The sequence below is a fragment of the Cynoglossus semilaevis genome, chromosome 18, assembly GCF_000523025.1.
Source record: "Cynoglossus semilaevis isolate Cse_v1.0 chromosome 18, Cse_v1.0, whole genome shotgun sequence".
Classification (NCBI taxonomy): Eukaryota; Metazoa; Chordata; class Actinopteri; order Pleuronectiformes; family Cynoglossidae; genus Cynoglossus; species Cynoglossus semilaevis.
The window spans coordinates 6,057,087-6,078,663 of NC_024324.1; the positions used below are offsets into that span (position 1 = coordinate 6,057,087).

The 21,577-nt window shown below is 37.7% G+C and overlaps 1 protein-coding gene across 3 annotated transcripts in view; it reads left to right on the forward strand.

The window, feature by feature from the left end:
* LOC103394152 (teashirt homolog 1-like) overlaps nucleotides 1-21,577 on the forward strand; it is a 232,999-nt gene that overhangs the window by 20,604 nt on the left and 190,818 nt on the right. The gene's annotated exons all lie outside the window — the stretch shown is intronic.

Genomic DNA, 21,577 nt, shown 5'->3' on the forward strand with positions numbered 1-21,577 from the left:
TAAACCCTTGTACATGAAACCCACACTGTGTTTGGTACCATTTCTCTTTGCCCCAGCACAAATCTGTGCTTTTTCAGTCAAAGTTTTAGGTCAAAAATTTGAGGCGAAATATTCAGTCATACAATTGATAAAACACTGTACTTGTTAGAAAAACCTCTCTCAGTGACACATACAGTTCAGTGAATTTGTGTTTTAAATGTGATGTGTAAACATTGGTTTTCAAATCAGATTGTAATATTTGTTATAGTCGTCCTTTTAACACCCCATAAACTTACCATATTCATATTTTTATTATTAACCAAACATATTACTTGCTCGTTTAATATTGCAGTAGAATTTCTGTGTCGATCGTGTTGTTTGAAGTCAATCTTGTTGTGTTATGTCAAAATACTCCATATCATTTGTTTATTCCTGTATACTCGCACCTGTTTATTTGACGTGAAGTTGTACCTGAGCCTGATAATTGATCATTTTGTTAATAGTTCCGTTCGGCAGTCAGACAATGGATGCCTGTGATCATCTCATTTACCAGTCTGGCAGTATTTCAGCTGAGAATAGAAATAAAGCTGCCATACAGTGTAGGAAAACCAAACTTTCTTTGGCACTGACACCTCAGTAGGACACCACCATTTGCAGATGTAATTTCCAGTCCTGAACTGTCAACAACTGAACATCTTATTTTGAGCACTTTGAAGAAACCTCCGCCTTGAGCTGACAGTGGCTCCCGTGACTGTAATTGAGCATTGTTTGCCATGTACATGTAGAATATTCACAATCCGGGGGCCTTGTAATGATGGTCCTGTGAGGAATAACATGATTGCAAAGAATTAACTTGTCATGTGCTCAGGGTGTGCAGGTAACTAAAACTAGTACTGTGCTACATTTAATTGGTGTGTGTCTGTCTTTTTCCTGTGCTCAGTGGGACAGCGGCATTTGCAGAGAAGCATGTTTCCAAGGCGAGCAATTAGATAGAAAGTGACAGCATGAAATATGGTGATTACTGTTAAACAAAAGGCACATTTATCGAATTGTAGGAATAACTGAGATATGATTTTTTTAAAATTGTTATCATTCTCCTGGCATTAATGTTATTTTGGTCCCTCTTACGTTATTCTCTACGCTAATGCTTCCTGACACGTCTCAGTCTTAGTTGTCTCTTCCATTTCTCCGGAATGCTCAGATTTATTCCGATATCCATCTAAGATTCTTCAGGGTTCTTTAGAAATGTAATTCTTCCTGACAGTAATCTATAAACACTGTGTATTTTCATTTTCATTTTCCTCACTTCTTATCTTCGGAAGAGATAATACCTCGAGATTCAGTGTTAAACACCTTCTATTTTTTATCCCATCTGAACCATTCTTATTTTGAATACTGCGGTAAAGAAAACCCAGCACAGATCATGTTATAAATCATCCCCAGGTTTGCAACCAAAACATACGTCCTCCATAATTCACGTGGCCCTCATCCACAGAGGTTAATTAACAGGAACTACACATATAAGGGTTGGTCTGTAGATGATACAGTAGACAATACTCGGCACCACCAAAGGGTGGTGCTAACCACAAACTGAATTAATCCTCGTGTTAGACACACAAAGACACAGATGTTAAAACACTCACACATAGATACAGTATTACATTATACCAGGCAATGTTTGTGGTCACAATAAAATGTGTTTCACATTTATACACATATTTCACTGCCATATACATCTGGAACACCTGATGTACCTACAAGGAATAACGCTCACACACACACACTTACTAACTATACTCTCTTTATCCTAACTAGTGTCAGTTTTCTAAATTTTTATTTTAAAGTACGTGTGTAACTAGTGTCAGTTTTCTAAATTTTTATTCTATTTTACATGTGTGTAGAGTACATTCCCTGTGAAATATTGCAGGTGTTTCTAGACGGTCAATAATACATACACTGTACGTTAGCTCTTAGGCTGTGTCACAGAATACATTACTTTCAAAACAATGAAAACAAGTTCTCAGATTTAAATCTTAACATTGAATATTTTCTAGTATTACTCAGCTTCAATTACAGCAAACTGAATATCTTCAGTTTCTTTGAGTTTTTTTTTTTTTGACAGAACCAAAATATTTATAGATAGTGTGGTTCTAAGTTAAGACGGCAGTCTTTTTTCACCTTTATCCACCTGTGATCACAAATTTAAATAAATAATTCTAATTAATACCCTTTTTTCAATCAATCAGCCCTAACCTTCATTATTATAACTAACACCTCGCTTTGACAATAAGCCAGGAACAATACTCGTGTATTTTTAATTTAACCGAACCACAAAAATTAGGTTCTGACCCAGAGAGTTCCTGGTTAGGCCTTAATCATTATTAATTGTCCTAAATTCTCTTTTTTGCACAAATGCAAACATTTCTACGTCATTGAACTGGCCTCCATCATTTGTACATCTTAAACAAAAACCCTAACCTGAACCTTAACTGTAACGGTCAGGGACTAAGCTTCACATCTTCGTTCCATTTAGACATTCAACTTTGAGGTTGGGCTTTATAAGACCATTTTCTGATCCCTAAGGTGTGTAGCCTAATCAAAGTCAGATTTCTGTTGATCAGTAACTATAGACATAACTGTTTTATCAGCATCTGCAACGCTTAAGTGAAGTTCACCCTCATTAAGTCCAGGCTTTGGTCTCGACAAGGTTTTGCGTTGATGTCAGAAAAGGTCCTGAAAAGTCAACAAAAACGTGTTCACACACACATGAAGGAACACACACAGAATGTTTTCCTCCCTCTCTCCTCACATATTGACTGGTCTCAGGGTCAATGACTGTGCAGATGACAACTGAGTTGTTATTAATGGCCACCGCGTTCCAATATCTCCGTATCTGTGCTGGGAAAACGGTCTGTAGCCTGCCCACACTCCTTCCCCCGCTCTGGGCTCCAGCTGTCTGGCTCCACTGTGTAAAAAGATCCAGGCTTGTCTCCCTCTTTTTTTATCCTCTCATAACCTCTTAAAACCAAGGAGAAGCAGGGAGAGAATCAATAATAAAAGAAGAAAAAGAGAGAGTCTCCTGGATGTTTCCCACAAGTTGACAAATATTACGGGAAGTAATTTACTGTCCCAAAATATTTATTTATTTTTCTTTATTTAGGTTTTCACTTTTGTCCATGCTACCACAGAAATGTGTTTTGGTGAAATTGTATCTCTGGCGTTTATTTCCCCAAATTTACTCAATCATACACTCACTCCTCTTATTCAAGGGAAAAACACAATAAATGAATTCACCGCAGAGGAAAATATTAATTACTAATGCAGCAGAAATCAGGACATCATTTGATGGTGTGTCCTGGATAAAAGAAGAGCGAGGGAGGAGGGTGTGCAGCGTCTACACTGTGCTCGTGTATTGAAGAGCTGTCATCTGTGGCCAAACTCACTACTGTCATTTTATTATCTTAGAGTGAAGCCCTCATTTCCTTACTTATATCTCTTGAGAACAGCACTCTTCATCCCCTCTTCTATAACCATGATATGTTCTTGTTTTTTTTCACCTCTGTCCTCCTTACGGCTTCACCTCCATCGTCTTGTCGCCTCTTCTGTGTCTTCTCATTTTACTGTTCATGAGGCTAGAGTTTCTACTGCTTTGTGCCGTTAGGTCCAACCCACTTTCCATCCTCGGCTTAAATTATATATTTTTTAAAATATTTGTTGTTTCTTCACTTTATTGCATACTTTGTGCCCTATCCTGCTATCGCCCACTCTGCTCTGTCAGAATACCTCATTCTCTGTCCATTAAACATATAAAACCATGAGATGTAATCAGGGCAAATGTCACTTTAATTGGCGCCGACCAAAGGGTATTAATTTTCCTGTAAAACCTTAAACTGGGAGGTGATTACGTTTGAGAAAATTGTCAGGAAAAGTAATCAGTAGCTCCTTAATAATTAATGTTTCATTTATATTATAGGACACCAGACATTTGCAGGGACCTGCTTTTAATGGGAGAATTTGCTGGTGTTTTGTTAATCGCTGTTAAATTAAATTTTTTAGGTCTTTATAGTGTTTGTTGTTCAGAGAAAAGAAGATTTTAATCAGGGAAATTGTGTTTGGAATGTTTAAGTGTAGTGGCATTTTATAAGCGGCACAATTACCAAAAACAAAAATTTAAAACAATGATTGGATGTGTCTTGAGTTTTTACAGTTTTTTTACATTACATCTCTACACGTAAGTGAGAGTAGAAGAAATCCACAGACCCATGTTCCCCAAACTTTTCTTAATGAGTGATTGGCTGCAAACTATTCTGAGCTGTCTTGCTAACAATTCAAGTTGTAAGACTGTATATTTGGTGTTAAATAATAATAATTTAAAAAGAAGATGATATACCATGAGTTCTTACACTTTTGGACGTACTTTAAGAATTGATTTCTCAATATGTATATGTTTAACATACATCAATTGGTTATTGGATGAAATATTGATTATATATCACATTGAATGTTAAGGAAGTTTATACCAAAACAGCAGACTTTCTTTGGCTTTCATTTTGCAAATAGTTGAACATACCTCCTTAAAGTAATCAAAATTGACAAGAAGTGTAGGAAATGTTTTCAACCTTCATGGCTATTCACTTTCAGTTCAGTTATTCCACCTTATTTACTATGATTTTTGCATTTTAATGTGCCCTCTCTGTGTCTCCTTCTGTGTCGGGTCCTCTTATTGTCTCCTCCACCCTGCCCCAGCCTGGTTTGTAACTCTCTCATCTCAGTCTACCTGTCCCCTCGTCCTGTCCTGGTTTAATCCTCTCAGTCCGCTTCGTCCCCCCTCCACCCCCCTCACCAAATGTTGGTCTCGTTTCACCCCTCTCTGGATGGGTTCCGGCTGTTGAGCTGGTGGGGCCGATGGCCGGTGTGACGGCTGGGCTGTCTGGTGTCGCATGCGATCAGGGCGGATGTCGCACGGCGAGGACTATCGGAGCTGAGCGCCTCCGCCTCACCGCGGGTTACCTTTCACGGGCAATTAGTGTCGGAGCAGAGGCGCGCTCGCAGCTTGTCGGCCACGCTTATTGTGAAGATCAACGGCAATCAGTCTCCACACTTCACTCTGCTCTCGCTCCCTCACTCTCACTGTCTTTCGTTTCTTCCACGGCTCTGCCACCAAACCTCACTCTGTCTTCCCCCAGTCGTTCTTTGTTGCATCTCTATCCCCTTCACTTTTCTCCTGTTGTGCTTTTGCAGCTCTTTGGCTAATGGCTCCTGTTTTGAAATATGTTGTCCAGCTATTCAGCTTTCTCTTCATTATACGCTCTTTGACTTATTTGCCACTTCTATTGAGCTAAAAAAAAATCATTGGATGTTGTAAAGACACTCCCCAACCGAATGCCTTTCTTCCTTCTCTCAGCACATTTGATTTAATTTACTTTTTTTTTTTCCTCACTGTCGCTGACTTTGCAAGATGCTTCCAAAGGTATGATTTACTCTCAAGGACTTTTCCTCATTTTTTCTGCTGTTTTACTCTCACATCATCAATCTGTGGGAATCTTTTAGTCAAAGGGTTCAGTTTTCACAAAGTGGATCCATAATAAGGCCATGGACTTCCTCAGAGTCAGAACCCTACATTTAGAAGCCATTTAGTCTGTATTAACTTCACGTTGATACAATAGATTCTGGACACTGAAGTCTCATCAGTCATGAAGGTCTGCTTATTGGAGGTCAGTAGAAAAACAGGCCTGGGTTATATGGATTCTGTAATAGTGCAGTAGATATTATATTCCACAATTGCATCTGTCTGTCCATGGGTCGGAGTCAGAAATTAGTTTGGACTTCAGAATGACCTTGAAATATCTGGATTCCCCCTTGAAGTTATCATGATGGATGTTTTTAGTGGCCTTAGAAGATGGCTACTGGAACACAGTAAACTTGAAAAACCTGAGTGGAATACATCCATAGTTTGTGCTGTACCGTACTGTACTGTAGCAGCATAATATGTGTATGTAAGAGGCAAGTCAAAAGGTTTGACAAAAACATTGGCTGAAATATAGCTTTAAAAATGATGGAGAATTCATTGTTTGATCAGCGATTTAATGATATTTGTTTGCACTATTTACATCATCTATACCTTAAGACAACAGCATTTACACATGGAAATTGGCTATTTAGGTGGTCTGTGTGTGTATACACCCACACGTGCGCATGCATGTCCGCTTTGCCTGCAGTTGACTGTGACTACATGCAAAAAAGAAAAGAAAAAAAAATCTCAGATGACACGGGGCGTTGTTTTGTCAAGGCCAGCAAAGGATCCTGATCTAAGAGTGACCTTTTCATCCTAATGCGAGCGTATTTGTTTGAGTAATGAGTTTTGTTTTTCCATTGTTGTGTGTGCACTGTCACATAAATCTGTTTTTAAAAGCCACCATTTTAGTGTCTCTCACCATCACTGCATCAGATGCAGTCATTGCTTCCAGTGATGAGTGCTGCTTTTGAAGCAAACAGTACACGTGTAGTAGCTTTTATGTTCCGCTCGCATACAACAATGTTACCAAATCCAATATGGCCCTGTTTTATGTTGGTAACTTTACCTTATAAAGTACACTTTGATTGTATGTTATTTGTACTTGACAGTTTTAAGATCTGTTCAATTTTAAAGAAATATAAAGATCCTTGTAGCAACATGAGTAGATATAGTAGAGCTGTGTGGATGAAAGTGTGACTCATATCTGAGGCAGGAGTTGTACTAGCAGCAAGGAGGTAAAGTTGATCTTTTTGTTGGCAGTTAACATCAGTGTTTGTAATGTAAAGCTGACACCAACAGGTTCCATCACTGATTGGAGTTTACCAAACTAAAAGCAGAACTATTGTCTAATGTAATTTCCTCTGTTGGGTGAATGTAGTTTTGTGAAAAACAAGGACCACATTCTCAGAGCTTCTTATAGCTGTCTTGTAGGCAGACTATATATTACCATCATGAATATTTACAGCACTTCATGACATATATTCCGTTAGAGGGGATAAAATTCTAGTTTTACCGGATATTTCTCCTCAGTGGATAATACACAGTATTTTTTCCACAGATGCTCAGAGATAAAAACAACCCTGGATACAGATAGCAGTAATAGTAAATTCCATTAATCTATAAATGCATGGTGTCTTACATATTATCCTACCGCAGCTCTTGTGTTTCTGCTTTAACATGTCCTCCCTATTGTGGTGCCTCTTTTCCTTCATTCAGCTCCAAACATGGAGGAAGGATGAAGTGAAAAGGGCAGGCTCATTTACATACAGAGGCTTCATTAGAAAAAGCTAAGGACAGTAAGAAGTGCATCTTCAGCCACAATGATGAATCACTACTGCATCACAAAGTTACCTCAAAGTAGCCCTGCCCTAACTCATTTGCATCAGCACCAATTTATAAATATATATTTTTTCATACATATATGTGTATATATATACAGAGTTTACTAGTCTAATAGTGGACACTTACTGCTGTGAGAAAGCTGTACAAACACTGAGCAGTTGCTGTTGATGATGTGAGAAAGAGGCTGTGATTCAATAGGAATAAAAAAAGAGCAGCTGCTTGTGATGAGAATGATGATCAGGAATTTGAATGTGCAGAATATGTGTTAATTACATGATGTTTTAATGAAGTGTCAGCAGTGCATGGACTTTTAATCTCCGATTTTATCATGGGTTTCCGGAAGACTTTATGCACGCGGGAGGACAATAATAAGAAGAAATAGAGTTAAATTTTACCTCGTGGTACTTTTGAATTGAGCATAAAAACTCTATAAAACTACAATATTTTAATTAGGTTATTTTATGTTTGTTAACATATTCCCAAAGTTTCCATTTCATTTTCAATTTTAAGTAGTAAAATGCACTAGATTCTTTAGTTTATTCTTTAAGTGTGTGTCTGGTAAAAAACAGTACATAATATAATTCAGTTCTGGAGCCGACTTAATTTTGTTGCGACCCATTTTTGAGAAGCAATCCACCATTTGAGAAACACTGCTTTGAAAAAGTCCACCATTTGAGAAACACTGCTTTGAAATAGACACAGATTGAATAACGTATCAGGTAGAGTTAAAGAGGTTAAATTATATTTGTGTAATTATACTGTATACCTTGGAGAGGGTTAATTAAATGTGACTGTGAGTTCTCTCTGCAATAATCAGAGGAAGCTTCAATTATCACCTTTCAAATCCAACCTCTAACTCCCTCTGACTCGGATGGTAAAGATGTTTATGTAAGTGAGGTGGAAAAAAAGGAAAAAAATGTTCACTTTTTACCTTCAAAGTCTGACTCTTTAGCAGGTGATCAGTACTGAAGTTAAATTCCACAGGAGTCAAAACTTCACACCTTTGAGATTTTATATCTGTTTTTTGTTTGAAAAATTAATCCTCACTCCAAGTAAAAGTAAACATGCTAAATAAATAATATTTTTCCTTTTCGATTCCTCACTCACAATTTTCTTTTTTTCTAAATGGACCCATGGGCGGTTGCATCTTTCAGGCCTCATGCCACGCTGTCTTTTTGAAAGCAAACCTGTACGGATGGGCCTTGAACGGCTGTTTCATCTAGTCATGGAGGCCCTGACAAGATCTGACTGGTCCAGTCCCATGTGAGTCCCACATCTCAGCGGTCAGTCGTCAGCCTCCATAAACATGCGCAGCCCAGCAAACGTCAGATGTTGGCTTGTATTATGAGATGTTTGTCCTGGGATGCAGATGGGCACAGAGGGGGGAAGTGAGAATAAATAAATAAACAAATCTTAAGATCATCAAATGAAGCTTAAAAGAAATGTCAACAGATTTTTTTTGTCATTTAAAAAAAAAAACCCTAATTATAAATCTTAAATTTTGAGCTGTCAGTTTCATTTTATTGCAGGACTTACTCCTCATCTTGGGATTTACTTAAAGCAAAACTCAAAACTTAAAAATATTTTTTGAATAATTCTAAAAAACATATAGAAGTACCAGTAATATTGGAGCTCTCAACAAAGAACGGCTCCATGAGAAAAATAGTGAAGATCTGTTGTCATGCACATGTTCAACCACTTAATGAAAAGACAAAGAAATCTACTATAGCTATGAAAAACATAAAGATGTAGAGATTGTTTATTTATACGTCACTCTCTCTGTCATCAGCGTAAAAAATCCTCGTGGTAAAAGATGTCACGTAATGTTATTTGATGTTATGTTTTTGTATCATTTCCACTCACGAGATTTGACGACTACATGACACCCAGGAGAACACTGTCATTAATAGTCCGTAGAAGAAAAAATGAGCAGAATGTAAGAGTCTTTATGGAAATTGTTCCTGCATATTACCTTATAACACATCTAGTACCCATCAATAAGTTACCAAAATACACTATGTAATTTTTAAATTCTTAAAACTTCAATGGTAAGGAAAACCTATTATGTACTAATTATTTTCCATAACATTGAGTTGTGAGGGTTGTTTTTTTTTTCAAACTTAGAAAATAGTTGATTGAAATAATCAGCACATTTGGCAAAGACACAGTGATGCTGTGTTTCAATAGAAATGTTGTACACGTTCTTCACATTTTTACAAACTGATATCTGGACTCTAAATAAAGAAGTTTCAATCAGAATAAAACAAAGATCTGATCTGATGAGACATCAGTGAGACAGGCTACAGTGTTTTAAGTAAGTCTCATCTTGGCTTTAATAGCCAACAGCAGAGCTGCTTACAAGCACAGATTCAAGTTTCACTTCACTGTACCAGAACCCAAGGGTGAAGCAGAGCCAGCCTTCAAGACTGCAGTGCTCTTAATCTTAAGTACTGGTCTTTCTGAAAGGAAAAGATGGAAAAAAACTCTCCCCTTGGGCCTGCAGGCAGGACTTTAATTTCTATTCCCGGGCGCTGATTTATTTGATTTTTGAGGAAGTTTTGCTAAGCGGGCTAATGAGAAGCACAGTGCTGTTGAATGATTTATAGGGAGATGGAGCACATACAGAGAGAAAGTTAAAGACAAATTTTCTTTTTATTCCCTAATTGGAGAGTGGAGGAGTTTTGCAATAAAAAATGACATTTAAAAAGAGGCTTGCTTTTCTACTGCTGCTGCATGTTTCACAATTAGACAAAAAAACACATACACACAACAGGGAATCATATCATCTTTTGAAAAGGTTTTAAGGGATAAACACATGCATATGTTTTTAAAGAAATAAACAAATCTTTGTGCTCCAACAAAAGGCAATCTTTGTAGGCACATCATTACAACCTGCATTTGAAAACCATGATATATCATGATAAAACCAAGACAATTATCAATTCATATTTAAAACGACAACCTGCATTTGAAAACCATGATATAAGACAATTATCAATTCACATTTAAAACATTCATTAAAATTACACATTTAGAATTTATAATAAGAGTAGATATGTCCGTAGTTGATTTAGTATGGTGTCAAAAATGACGCATTTTAATAAAAACAGATTTAATGTTGGCATATTCATGTGGATGAAAATGAAAAATATGCTTTTTATATAATTGAAAAGGGAGACAACTGCAGGTTAAGCATTACATTACAGAAAACCCTTTAAGCCAGTGTATAACACATACATATAGTAATTAACATTGGGCAAAAAATACTTTGCTTTGAACAAAAAGAAATTGTCTATTGTTGATGGTTGGCCAATGTGTGTTGCTGATTTTTCTCTAGACAGGTTTTGAGTGTAAGTGAATTTGCTGTCCTTGTGAAAATGAACCTTGACCCTTTACAAGTGTAGTGGTAGGGGGATTAGGCTCATGTTTATTCAATATGTGTACCTTAGCCCCTGGGACAAATCACACTCACCAGTGGCTGTCTGCCTGTGGAGGCTCACAGAAGCACCTTAGGGTGTGGAGCTAAATATGGAAATCGCAAAACGTGTTTGAATTTGAATATACATTCTTACTTGTGTGAAGTTTCTTAACATATAAAGCCCTCATTATATCAGAAATAACCCTAACCTATAAAGCCCTCATTATATCAGAAATAAAACCATCTAAATAGCTGCTGTTATCACGTGGATATTTGATTGATTGTTATCAAGTCCAGCAGGCTGTTAAAGCAAATTTAGTTATTTTCTGTTGTGTCTCTGGGCCAGTGTAGTCTTATGTTTTTGAGCCTGTCTACCACAATTCTGTCTTTGCTCAGGTCTGCTTAACTGCAGTTGAAGTTGTCACTGTGAATATAGGTGTGTATTCAATCATCCTGTCAGCTTCTGAGAGGCCTGTGAGTGACAGATTTAAGAGACAGCCGAACTGGGGGCTAAACTCGAGGCGAACCGCTTCTTCCCTGCGAAACGTTAAGATCTCAGACAGACGGTGTAAGTTGCTGAAAGTTAGACAACATCGTCTGGTCCAGTAAACGCATTGACAGTGATCAACAAAGAAATCTTGTCTTGCATTTTTTTTAAATTGTCTTCCTTCGCTCTCAAAGATCAACCGCTCACTTTTTTTCCCCCTGCCTTCGTCAAATGTTCACTGTCTTTTTTTGCGTGTAAAGCTGTTGAAGTAAATGAGATTTCCCAAAGAGCTGTGTTCACGGAGAAGCACTCAAAGTGATATTGACATGTTGTCATGCTCGCGCCTCTCTCTGAGGACGTCTTGGGTTGTTGACAGGCCTGAGCAGCGATCATCTTTTTTCCCCCCTCTTCTGCTGTTGAGTAATTTCAGCTTGTCTCCCAGAAATGATTTGTTGCTCCTATTTTTAGTCCGAACTCCAATCTTCTTCAGTCAAGTCAGTCAGAAGTAGTCTAGAAAACACCTGCTGTGAAGTTCCTCTGAGATCACCTGTCTACAATCTGGCCAGTTGAGGTTTTCTTGATTGAGATGAAAATGATCATCATGATGGGGGTATAAAGAGGGTGTCAAGGTGAAAAGAGCCTTGTTATTTGGAAATTTGACAGAAAGATTTTTGGAATGTGTCTCGCTGTTCGATGATCTTTAAAGGCCAGCCCTTGTGTTTTGCTGTCAGTAGATATTGAAGGGTTCCTCAGTGGGTTTGGTGTGGGATTAGCAAAGCAGTCTGAAGATGCCCGGCTCAAAAATGAGGCTATCAGTCCAAGTACAAACAGCATTACCCCCAGATGAATATACTCATTCAATCATTCAAAATACCTGTGTAGTCATGTTCTCTATTAAAACTGTCAACATAAAAATAAAGTCAGGTCAGTGAATGTATCCCCCTCAGCTCATGCTAGGTTCAGAGGAGATGTAAAAAGTCAGGTCAGTGAATGTATCCCCCTGAGCTCATACTTGACAGGTCAACTACTTTAGTTGAAGATAGGTTCAGAGGAGAGGTACAGTTGATCTCTCACTGGAATTTTTTTGCCATTTTTTCTTTGCCAAATTGAATTAATGCCTAAACATGTATTTTAAGCCAAGTGGTTATTTTATGAACTATTTAAAAAAATAGAAAATAGCCTAATTTGTTAGATAGTCTACTGGCTGGCAATATAATGTACGTTGCTAACTGCATCATAGGACATGTGTTCATCATAGTCAGTGTGTTATAACGAAGCAGGGACATTTTTTGCTGTATAGAAATAAAAAGATATATGGCTTTCATGAAGCAGCTACCCTCAGGATGGAGATGCGCAGTCAGAGCACTGCAAGGTTGAATGGCCGAGGTCATCAGGCAGCTGTGTGACATATTGTTCTGATGTTGGCGGTACGGGCACCTCGTGGGCCTTAACCCCCCACTTCTACTCAGCCCTGCTCAAAACACATGAGGCCAGCCCAGATCAGATGAGGAGCTTGTGGCTGTTGACCATAAAAAGAACATCAGCGCAATGAGCCACAAAGAAAAGAGGAGGAGGGAGTGAAAGAAGGGTGCTGAAGAGGGAAGTGGATGAAGATTAAAAAGGGAAAAAAAAAACATTCAAAACAGGTTGAGGAGCGATAGAGATAAAAGTGTGGCAGAAACAAAACTGCAAACGACAGAAGTAGATGGAGACCTGGAAGAAGGCTAACAGAGATGGTGAAGGAGTAAAATAAAGAGATTGTGTGCTTTGGGCCAAATGGGAGCTACAATACTCCAGCTGTGACCATAAAACAGCAGGTGGATGCCATCATTAGGCCTGACAGATAAAGCAGGGATCCCAGAGTCCCACTACTCTTGATATTTCTCTCCTGGCACCAGACGCTCGTCCACCCTTGGACAATAAGGCATGGAGGTTCTGACGTGCCCACGAATGAGAGGGCATTGAATAATAATAATAATAATAATAATTATTATTATTCTTTAGAAGTAAAAATATTCTGGTACAAATTACAGTTGTTACATTACACTACATTGTATATGATTTATCCAAGAGATGGAATGATGTAAAACAATCCCAGTAAACGTTGCTCAAAGTTGGTCCGTAGTTTTTTGATCCATAAAGTCGGTGGATTTCAGTCCTTCCCACAAGAACTCAGTCAGTACTTCAGCAATATTTTACATGCTAGACTTTATTTTTCTGCCTGATATATGGCTTCATTTCAGTGCATCTCTTGTGCTGTTGCACGTGTGCAACATGTACTTTGCTTGTCCCTGAGCTTTCAGTGATTGTAACAGGAACTGCTGTTGAGCAGCGTGATCTGAAAAGTTTCTTTTTTGCAAGATTCTACATCTCTCCTATTTCTGCTGCCTTTCTTCTGCATTGTATGCCTGTGCCAGAATTGGGAATTTAGCTGGGAGTGTACCTAAGAGCTGTCATCTGGGATGATAGTTTGATGGCAGATGAGAGCTGTCATCGCAGCACCCTCCAGGTGCCCTCGGGGCTAAATGGATGGCAGCAACACGGCACTTTGTGAAGGTACTTCTTGGCTCTGATTTGTCTTCACTATAGCTGTGTTTTTCCTGCCATTAGCAGAAATGTCTCTTTGGGATTCATTGTTCTTGAAAAGTTTCTCTGTCCTAACTTTACGCTGACCACTCATTGTTAATCTCTCTCTGTGTGTCCCTGTGCGGCAGCTGCAGTTCAGATATCTGTGCAGTTATGATAAATACGGGTGAAGTAAGTTGTTTCGTAGAAGTTTAAAGAATGCAGAGCCCTTAACTCATCTTCATTTAGAGTGGTGATAAACACTTCTCTCTCTGCCTAATGAGGGAGAATTTCAGAAGTGAACTTATTTGTTTGTGGTTGTTGTTTTCCCTCTTCTATCATCTCAATATATTCACTCATTTAACTATTGCAGAAGAGATGAAATAGAACGTACTCAATCAGTGCTAACAAACACTCACACAGAATCTCCGGGCTGTGGATGATCTTGCAGATTCTGTTGTCAAATTGCAATCCCTCTGATTGGTCCTTGACTGAAGTTCAGTCTTTTTCCCTCTGTGGCCCCAGCAGGGAGCAAAGTGCAGCGCAAAGCATGTCAACCCCTGATTTCCTTTTAAAAAGCCGACCCTGATGCTTTTAAATGCATCATCAAGGCAACGGGCTGTCCAAGTCGGTTACAAGTTAACCAAATAAACACTGACAATGAAATTAATAATGCATATTGTTTGCAAATGCCTCAGCTGGATGATTTGACTGATGTATGCAAGGATGGTAATTTATTGAAAGTAAATTCATGTAATTGTGCGGCAGAACTTGATGAAGCAAAAGAAGGTGTCAGCACAGCTTCCATCATCATCAGAAGAAAGAAATAATTAAAGAGCAAAAACAAATCCAACATCAAAGGACAGAACAGAACAAACGCTTATTATATGGATGTGTTTCATTTAGACCAAAGTTCGGAACGGCTGTAATGGTAAATACATCAGATTTGTTGTTGGTTGTATGCGGATGTGATAGTTTGGGTTTATTTATTTTTTCTCACAGTCCACAGGGATGTAAACACTCACTCTGTTCATATCAAAGTCGTCAGTGTAAATTTAATTTCAAGATGAGGGAAAACAAGAGCGAAAATGTAGCTGTCATTGTCTTCACATATGCCCAGGACGAGAACAACTGGCAAGACATTCCCTGTGCCAAACTCTACAGAACATTTGAATAATTATGATTTCAACAAAGTGCGGTAGCGTAAACATGAGGCTTTTGTCTAACTGTTGTCAAAGTCAAATATCAGTTCAATTTCTCAGCACAATACAAACTAGTAAATAATGAGTAGATAATGTCGGTTCACATGAGCACAATATGGGGAAACTGGTATGTATTGGTACTAAAAAGTTGAGCACAGAATGTAACAGATGTAAAAAAAAAAATTGAAAAAAAAAAAGTCGTATTAGTTCCCCAGTGTTTCTGCTATTCTTTCCCTTTTCTCTTTTAAGACTCCTCCTGAGAGGGCATGTAATGAGCCTTTGAACATTAGTCTGACGGCAAACAAATCACTCAGAACTTTCCTCACATCTTCACTCTCGTCACAAGTGCTTGTTTCTGAAGGCGCCTATCAGGAAGAATGGGACACGTGACGTTGAATATTAATACAGCGCACGCCATATGTTCCCAGGACAAAATATTATCCATGCATTATTAAATGTGATTCGCTGTGTCAGCCATTAATTAATGCTTGTTAAACCATAATAAAAGAATTAGATGTCGGACATGTTGGAAAAAACGAAGTTTGGTGTAAGTACACAGAAATCATAGAGAGTGAAATGAGATAAGAGGGAATAAATTATTGTCAGGGTGTCTTTTACATTCTTTGTGGTTCTGGTTTGAGAGCTACTGTATGTCTGATTGATTTGAGGTCTTTGTTGTTCACTAATTTGAATATTCCAATGGTTTGCATATTAAACATTGTTGTACTTGAGGCGACTATGATGTTGCTGCATGACTGCATGTCTGCTTATATCAGGTGTCTGCGTTACAACGGGTTGTTGGGGGCAGTTTGCACATTCAGTGATCCGTGTGGTGTCCAAGTGTGGTTCACCTACAGAAAACAAACAGAACAAATGTAAAGTAAACAAGAATATAATCAGGTTTAAATTGTAACTTGTACAATTAGGACTGTCAGATGAGCTGGTGTTCCTTGAAGATTAAGTAAAAGCGTCGTCAGTGCCTTGTTTTGATGAAGAGAATGCTCAGCCAATCCCTGTTTTTTTAATATCACCTGAGGTTTAAAGAAATATTAGCTGCGACAGACGAAGTAAAAATAGGTTTAGATACAAGTGGGAACCACTAATAATTGGCACACAGCTTCAACATGCACTTGCCTGAATTTGGTGGTGATCTAAGCTCTGATAATTATAGGTGTTGAGCAAGACAAAAATAACAAGCAAAAATAGTTTATGATGAGACTTTTTGAAGAGTTTGTAATTGATATAACATATAGAAATACATATTTGCCCTCTTTGCCCCAGATCTGATGGTTGCTGGCCCCAGGTATTTTGAGTTTGACAGATAAGCTGGAGCTATGTGAGCTCTTTGGTTAAAATAAGTGACAACAATTGAGAGTAGGTGGAAAAATAAAACATATCAAACATATTTGCCTGCTACGGAGGGATTTCTTAACAAAGTGTGATTTAAGATGCCTGTCCCAGAAACGGGTGGATTGGTTGCTATTGTTTAAATATTTCTATACTCTTTTGGCTTGTAGGTAATTCAGACTTACTTAGGGTTATATTTTATCGTCTACAAAAGTGAAATCAGCAGAGATCTCACAGCCCGTGCAACACTGAGATTGAATGAATTGAGCTGGTCTTTATATGCGTCAAATGAAAGCATGACATTCTTGACAACGTAAACCAGTTACAAGTATAAGTGATTGCTTTTAAAATCCAATTCCAGATTTACAGATGTTACTCTGTCAGTGAACAACTGGTTAGAATGAGGGAGAAATCGCCCATCAGTTTTTCTTTTCTGTCTTGTGGCGTGTTAATTTGATTTCAAACCGCCAAACATGGTGTCATGGTTTTCTGACAGGGCCTTGGGAGAGAGTTCATCTCATCATTAATTAAGTATCATATTTCCCGCTTAATTAGGAGGAGGGGGTCATTTGGGAGGGCTTATTAACTGGAACAAATTTGTTAAAGGAAGGAAACCGAGACAGATAAAAGAGAGAGAGAGTGATGGAGAGGCAGAGGAGCAGCGCCTCTGGCTTCACTCGTCCCTGACAAGTCTTGGCTTTTGTGATTGATAACTGCACCGGTCGTGGCTCGAGTCAAACTGGGAGAGATGAAGGAGTAACTGGGGATGAGACGGAGAGGAGGGAAAAGAGGAAATCTGGAGAGGATGGAGAGAGCAAAGGAGTGGGGGGCTGGGAGGAAATGATTGCAGACATATGCTAGCTCTCAAGCAAGATAGAGTTAGACAGAGAGGAGGGAGATGTCGGACGAAGAGGGTTGGACAGTGAGATATGAAAACAGAGAGAAAGGAGAGCAGGGAGATGGTGGAGATTGATTGCAGCTCTGGGCAACATCACACCACATTATTTACTCTTTTCTAGCCTTGCAAACATTCACCTGGTATTTTTAGAATAAGAGAAAGTGGAAAATAGAAGTTGGTAAGGTACATTTTACAGTCTGAACTTCCAATAAAACATTTCTTACGAAACCATACTGTAGAAACCATACCGTCACATTCATCACCGTCTCTGTTTTCCTCTTCCTTAATCCGTTACGACAGAATGGGTTTGGCGCGGCTGGTAATACACCAGATGTTTTGCTTAAATGTGACACCCGGGTTGCCAAAATATTCCCAGTGGCAGTGCATGTCTTTGGAGCTGACCTAGCACAGGTTCTGGCAATGAGAGAGCAGCAGAGGGAGGATATGACTTTGGGATATGATACATGCGTTACCAGGAGTGACAAGGCTTTAAAAATTCAAGTCCAGGCGTGTCCAAAAATAACTTAAGTTGTATTTACTGCTGTGACATACTGTACATATTAAAAAGATTTACTGTAATGGTGAACGAAATACTGCTACTTGATTGGAACATGGTTTCAGTGGAGAAACACCAAGGTTTCTTACTTGTTTGCACTGGCATTTGTCATTTTACTTTAACTGGAATTTAGTGGTCTGTATGGGACGGTAGTTAAAATTGTGTCAATACTCAAGGTTTGACAGAACAAAAAGCTTAAACTTTAAATTAAGTTGTGTTACGTACTTTTGTAGACAGCACAAAAGTTTAACAAAAGTTTTTAAATTAGCAATTATACATTTTTTAATATCAGTAAAAGATAACCTTGAAGTAAGCCAAAAACTACCTTTTACAGTACATTTACAAAAATGTAACAGTAAAATCTACATTCTGGTCAGAAATTCAAACCTATATTCTGCCAAGTAAATCTTATACGTGGCTGCAAATTGTTCAATTGGACATAGTAAAAGATGTGTGAGTCATACCTGCACCTTTTTTTTTTTTTCGGGTAGCATATTTGATGTCAGTGCCTTACTTTGGGGATGTTCAGGAGAGAAGTCACCCTGGAGTTTCACTTATGTAATATTTTACAGGAACATCAGCAGGACACTTTCCATATCTTCATCCCTCTTTGTCTTTATGGCTTATTTATATACTGTTATTGAGAAGTCATCCATCCCTGCAGAGGTTCTGTTACATAAGATGAGTCCTACAGTATTGTGTCCTCTACATGTTAAAGCTAAGGACACACTACACCAATTTCCTAGTCAGTCTGTACTGAAATCTAAAACACTAGGAGTAGACGCTAACAGACTGGTTTCAATAGACTTTATACGAACACAAGACAAAGACAAATCATAAAGGCTGAGATCGCAGACACATTTAACTTTATCAACCTCTCCTCCATTTTTGTGGTCCATGTACACTCCGTCAGAAGCCTCGTTGTTTTAGTTCTTGCTGCTTCCTGTTTTCTATTGGCTGTTTTCTATTAGCAATGTGTTTGCAGTTGAATAAGTCATGGCTAACATCTGGGAAAAAAAATCTCTGTAAGCTTTAGCTGCTCTACGCTGAAAACATGGAAAAACTGAAACGCTATACTGTTCTGTTGAACTGTACTCTCTTCAACTGAGGACAGTTTTTAGCCTTTTCTGCTAAATACCTTCACAATGACGACAAAAGTGTAGCATTGCTGAAAAATGTAGTTTTTTTTATGCAGTTAAATTAAGAAGGCAAAATGGGTGATTTTTTGTAGCATTGCTGAAAAATGTAGTTTTTATGCAGTTAAATTAAGCAAAATGGGTGATTTCTTTTAAATGAAAAATATATTCCTCCATTTTGTGCTTTTTTTTCCCTTCTTTGACCTGGAATTTATAAAGAGTTTCCTTTTTGTGCCTTTTAGTCACTTACATCTTAACTATAATTTTAAAAATGTTTTATTAAATTAAAAGATAAAAACAAGCTATTAATCTGAGAAACATCACTTTACTGCAGTGCAAACTTCTGAGAGTCATTAAATCTTGAGTGGGCTGTTTGAAGGCTGGGGCAAACGCTGCAGTGCTGATTGACAGGGTTGGCCTTGACTTAATAGAACATAATTGGAGCAATTTTGAAGGGTCTCTGAAAAATGACCAAATAATAACACATGACTTGTCTTAAGACTTGTTTTCTCAGATAATTGTGCAAAAAAAAAGCATCTGGCACACCATTAGTTCCATTTTCACATTAGAATAATAATCCTTTTGAACTAATAAACTCACTCAAACGTCCGTGCTTCAGTGGTGGCAGCGACTGTGAAAGAACTGAATACTGTAAACTGGAGTCACACAAAAGAAGAATGCAAAGAAAAAAATAATTTTTGAAGGAAACAAGGACTTTGCTTCAATTTGTGTTGTCAAATGAAGTCAAACTGTTATTTTTTCACCCTTCAGATTGCAACGGTGACTGTTTTTAAATTTTTAAATTCTTGAATTTGTGCTGTCATTTCAGTTGTCAATTAGTGCATTTATCTAGACCATCACTAATGATTTTTAATTAGTCATGTAATTAAATTAAAGTTTGTTTTTGACACTTTTTTCTTTTTTGGGGGGGAGTAAAGTTTTTCTCTCACTATTTTTGTTACAGAGAAAAGTTAGAGAGATTTACAACACTAACACATTTTAGTGTCAATCAGAATATTCATCTATTATAACAACTTTCCAAATGATGTTGTACCAGCAGCTAAAAATATGGCATGGTTTGCGAAGATGTTTTTTTTAAAAAAAAGTGTTAATTATTCAATGCATCAGTAAGAATTTAAATATCTCCAATAGAGCTTTAGGTTAGCTCCTGTAGCAGTGGCACGAGAAAGAAAAATTAGCAAATTTAAATCAGCCAAAAGATAGCGAAGCCAGAGAATAAAAAAAAAACAGCTATTTAATAAAAGGAAAACCAGACTATTGTCCATGTAAATTCCTAGTAATTCTTAAAAACTGGACTTTAGGCCTCACTTAAGATGTGACTCACTTAAAGTATCATTTTTAACTGTATATATAACATTAGTACTTGGTGAATAAAATGTGGCATCAGCCTGATTTTTTTTCTTTACTGTTTCACAGTTTTTGAACCCAGCACTAAGATTATATGGCTAAATTAAAATACAACACACAACTTAAAAATGAATAAATCCTTTTTTAATCAATCACTGATGTTAATTGCGCTACAGACTAATATTTTCCAGGAGCGTGAATGTATGTTCATTAAAAAAAAAAAAAAGCAGGTCGTTTAGAGTGCTTGGCTTTTTATACCTTTAATGTGTAAAACAATAGCGATCCTCGGGGGGACTGTTATTGTTTTGCTCTTTCCTACATTGAGAGATTACACCAATATCCTCCCTCAAATTAAAGGATAATTAAAAAATGTTATTTCAAAGTTATTGCCGTCCATAAAAGTTTGATTAGGCAAACATTAGCCACATTAAGGGCTTAATGGCCATTGCCCCTGTGATTACCGTCAACAATTTTATGTACTGCGCAAAAGCATATGAAGAAATGAATAATTAAGAATGCAGGAGGAAAACCTGGGGTTCTTAAATGGCAATAACACAGCTAATGCTGGGTGGATCTGGAAACAGCATGTGGTTGGTAAAATGAGTTGGAGACTTAAAGTGGCTAAAACCAAAGTCTCAAAATGATGCTGCCACAAGAAAAAAAGAATTGAAGAAGAGATTTTGTGTTTTTCTTGCTTTTGATAAAGAAAAAAAACTCTCTCTCATTTGTGTGGTTTATAATTAAAAAAGATTAATAATACCTCCCAATAATATGATCTAAACATGATCTTTTGACAATTGCTTAGAATTTTCTGTTGAACACTTGACTATTTGCAGGCTAACTTTTTCCAATTACCGTTGTGCTACTTCAAGCTTTATTGTCTTAACTTGGGATTTGCAGAGTTAATCTCTTGGCACGTTTGTTGAGGATTGCACATTTGTTAATGTCTAGGTCATGTGTGTGCATACTTTTTGGCAACTTTGTAACTTTTGCTAGTTTCAATTACACTCGCCCTTATATTTTACATATAATATTACAACTTAATACTCAAACTGATTTTACCAAGTTCAGTTTTGAAGGTTACTGTGCAGAATAGTATTAGAGTAGTTGTTGAACTGAACCAGCTACAGTTAAATTCCATACACATTGTCCTGTCATTTAAAAAAAAAAATCAAACACCTTCTGACTGTCTCCCAGTGTTGGCTGCTTCTCCTTCCCTCCATCTCTGTCAGAGGTTCAGAGTTTTATCCAGGCTCAGGCTTCA